Source organism: Orycteropus afer, unplaced genomic scaffold (genome assembly GCF_000298275.1).
Source record: "Orycteropus afer afer isolate SDZICR_OR568_19922 unplaced genomic scaffold, OryAfe1.0 scaffold00174, whole genome shotgun sequence".
Classification (NCBI taxonomy): domain Eukaryota; kingdom Metazoa; phylum Chordata; class Mammalia; order Tubulidentata; family Orycteropodidae; genus Orycteropus; species Orycteropus afer.
The window spans coordinates 2,736,900-2,741,135 of record NW_006921761.1 but is presented as its reverse complement, the minus strand read 5'-3'; positions in this window follow the sequence as shown (position 1 = coordinate 2,741,135).

Here is a 4,236-nt window from a genome sequence, read left to right as displayed (position 1 = left end):
GGTTTGAACAGCCTGCCTTCTGGTTAGCAGTCAAGTGCCTTAGGCACTGCGCCCCCAGAGCTCCCAAGGTAAGGCTAGTTGAGAACAAAACACACCTGTTCTAACTTACAACCATTCACCTTAAAGACACACTTAGGAACAGATCTTGTTTGGGACCCAAGGGCCACCTGTATCCAGGACTGGGATTGAGTCACGTGACCAATCTGCACTTAACTTTCTGAAGAACTGTCCAAATGCTCTCCCAAGTGGCTGCACCATTCCACAATCCCCCCAACAATGGATAAGGGCTTTGGGGCAATTTTTGAGCAGGATGAGCCTCCCAATAGGACTCGGGTCCAGTCCAGTCATTGCCTGGTTATGTGGCTCTAGGCATGTCACATGCCTTCCTCATCTGTAAGACAGGAAGGGTAACATTTACTTCACAGAGTTGAGTGCTATCATCAACATTAAAGGTAGGAAAACGCTCAGCAGTGTCTGGCACACAACTGAAGAAACGGTATGAAAACGAACACTTCTATTCAAACCAACGCGGCTGATACGTCTGTGAGACACTGTCTCTCCAAACCGATCGTGAGCTCCTTAATTTACCTTTTGGTCTCCCAGCATGAAACACACATCCTGGCTCGCATCAGGCACTAAGTAAACTGGCAACGAAGGAAAGCAGAAAACAAAGTCTGCCTGATTCCTTCCTTCCCCTCTCGGCTCTACACTCCAGGGATGCTCTCACCCACCCACCCCTGCATGAGGTGACCTTACAGCTCCCTCCCCTCTCCACCAGCTGCTGACACTACAATCACGACATAATTCAGTCTCCCCGGCTAGACCACATGTTCCTTGGAGTCACAGACTCGGCCTTATTCATTTTTTTTCACCTCTGTAGTGCCTACTACTGCCAAGTTGTGTTCATAGTAGGCCCCAGTAAAAAGTTTACCAAATGAAGACGTTCAGCAACTGAGTCAGTCTGACTGTATGCCTAACAAAGGAATTAACCAAGCGAGGCAGGAAGCGTGTGGCAGTGGGGGGCGCACTCTCTCTGCCTGCACTCAGGGACATGACAGTTCTTGAACGGCCCAATGCTACAGAGCCTGAGCAAACAGTGTGTCCATTCTGTATCAGACATGTGTGTGTGAGACACAGCAGAAAGGAAGCAAGGCCCCCGCTTTATGGAGCCTACCGTCCAATGAAGAGCATCTGCCCACTGGCCCAAGAGTTCCAATCCCACTCCCAATCCAGATATTTTGTCTCTGTAATTGCTTCACTAATTCATTAAATATTTATCAAGTCACAACCATGTGCCAGACCAATTCTAGAGACATAGGAATGTCCCTACCTTCGTAAAGCCTGTATTTCAACCAAGTCTACAAAGACACACCACCCAGTCAAGAAGTCTACGTGTACCAGTACACCATCATTTTAAAATTACATCTTGTAAGTTACGGCAGTGCAGAGAATGACTTAATATGGCCCTTCCAGTCACAGGCTTTGTGACTCCCAGCAGATGACGGGGTGGGACTCTGCACGTGTGAGGGGCTTGTAGCCCACCAAGGGGACTAGACAGCTTGTTAGTAACGTAAATAAGGAGCACAGAACCCTTGTGGGCTGGGACTGTGCAAACAAGGTGTACAGAACCCTAATGTGGGGACTGGTCGGTTTTGCCATCTGCAGGGCTGAAAAGGAGCCCTCCCAGAGGCAGAAAGGGGAGAAGAAAGAAGAGCCAGGACTGGAGCGTGTCCTTTGGACGTGAGACCCCTGCACTGAACTTCCTCGACCCAGGAGGCAGAGCTGTAACACCTTAGTGAGATGGTGAGAAACAGCAGGAGGCAGCAGCAGGGGCAGCGGAACCAGAGCCGGCTCCGCAGGGTGGGCTTCTCGGCCACAGCACAAGACAACTGCCTGCCTTGGGCCGGAGGCTGGCTGCTGGAGCGGGATGCCTCTCTGGGCCCCGGTGGGCAGGGCTACAAGAGTTTCCTAACACTGACCTGAGCAGGGCAGAGGGCAACGTCAGTGAGAAGCGTGCCTGTGGCAGGCTAACCAGCAGCTATCCTGATTGAAGGACTGTGCTCCGAGTTATTTCTGATCCTGACCTGTAGCCTATTACTTCCCTAAAAAACCCCGTAATTGTGAGTATTATCTGAGAGTTCTGTGTGGCCACTGTAACGAATTATCGAACCCAGCAGAGAAATAGAGAGTGCTGCGGGAGAGACGGTTGGTGCCAGAACTGGTAAAAGGGTTCGAGGGTGGCAACATGACTGACCCGACAGGAACCGGCCTTGGCCTGTTGATGCTGACAGGGATTCATTCCCTCTTCCTGTCTTGAACTCTGAGGAGGCTGGATGATGACACCATCCCCCTCCCCGGCCTTTCTGCAGTAACACATGTATATGGGTTTAAAAGTATAGAACAAAACTAGATGGTGCCCGGCTACAACTGTCAACCACTTGGAAGGGGATCTATGTAGGAGATCCTGGAGAGAGAGAGAGAACAATGTGGAACAAAACTCAAAATCATGTGGAGGAAAAAAAAAAGGGGGGGGGGAGAAGTATGGAATAATTAAATCGCTGAAAAAAGAGAGTCCCACTCTACCCTATAGATACAGTCTCCCTTCCGAGAGGCAAGTGCCCTCCAGAACTGACCTCAATCTTTCTAAGGAATATGCTTGTATGGCAATTTCTTCTCCATTTTATGAATCATTTCCTGACATTCTGCCATACTACATCAGAGGACTAAACTTTTCCGCTCATCCAACTTCACCGTCCCTCCCCCATCCATTCCTCCAACATCACTGTCATATTTTGTGTTTGTATCAAGACGATAGTGGTGCAGTGCCTAAGGCACTTGACTGCTAACCAGAAGGCTGGCAGTTCAAACCCACCAGCCACTCCTCGGAAGGAAGGTTGGGCAATCTACTTCTGTAGTGATACTGCCTCGGAAACCCAAGGAGGGGTCGCTATGAGTCAGAAATGATTCGACAGCAGTGCGTTGGTTGTTTGTTTGATTGGTTGGTTGGTTGGCAGGAGAGGTCTTACCAGAGAAAAGTCAAAGGTCAAGATTTAAATTTTCTGAATAGTGAAATGTACAGGGTGTAGGGTAACAAAGCAGATGGAAAAGGAGGGGCCAGGAGGAGGAATGAAGACAAGGCGGCACATCTGGGGCCACGCAAGAGCAACGAGGGACAAGCATCTGGTTGAACCGTTTTTCTTAAGTATCAACGAGAGGCCAGTTCCTCCTTTTACTCTTTGAACGTGAATGGAAACACGAAGCTTCAGGCAGGGACAGAGAAGACTGCATTTCCAGAGAGCGTCATCTTACTCTTTTTGAAGGGAGATAAAAAGAAGACAGAAGTTATTATGAATTGAAACAAAAATTGGTCTTAATGTGATCTGTTTCTTGAGTTGTGAACTAAGGAATGTAGTTAGTGGTCTCTGGATAGTCTCCCACAGCTGAAAATGAATCTACTATGGATTTTCCTTATCCATTCAGTACCTCTCAATGTCTGAAGGGTAAGTGTAAAATTCTACAAATACTACCAGCAGCCGTTCAGTAGAAAATGCCAGGTACACATACAGCGTGAGTGATCATCTAACAGCTATTCAAAATAGCCAAACATATTGACAATGTGATCCAATTATTTCAGTTTAGTTCTTATGTGAATTCATATCTTTGGATTAAAGTACTTGAAAGCCTCCCTAAAAAACAAGTGAAATGAGAAGTTCAATTACTGCTGTAATTTCTTCAGATGTTAAATACCAATGTTCATTGAACAATATGAAAAGACTTGATTTAAAAAAAAAAACCCTCACATTTCCAGGGACAAAAACAGACACACACACACACACACACACACACACACAAATGCATTAAAGAACAATGGCTTATTAATAACCCCTACAAATAAGAAATCCGAACTCCACTGAAAAGATGAGCAAAGGACACAAAAAGTTTTGTAAAAATAAAATACAAATAGCTTTTCAGTACAGACAAACGGTAAGTTTCCCTCAAAGAAAAATGAAATGTACACTGAGGTACCCTCCTCAGAACATCTGATTACATGCCCTGTCAGAAGAGTTTGGAGAATGACACTCAGAGATTGCCAGGAGTAGCTATGAAAACTGGTACATCCACACCAATGCATCTCTGCAGAACAATGTGGTAGTAACTACCCACATGAAAGGTACACATACCCTTTAAACCAGAAGTTCCAGTTCTAAGATTTCATCCTACAGAGACAGTGGTGCC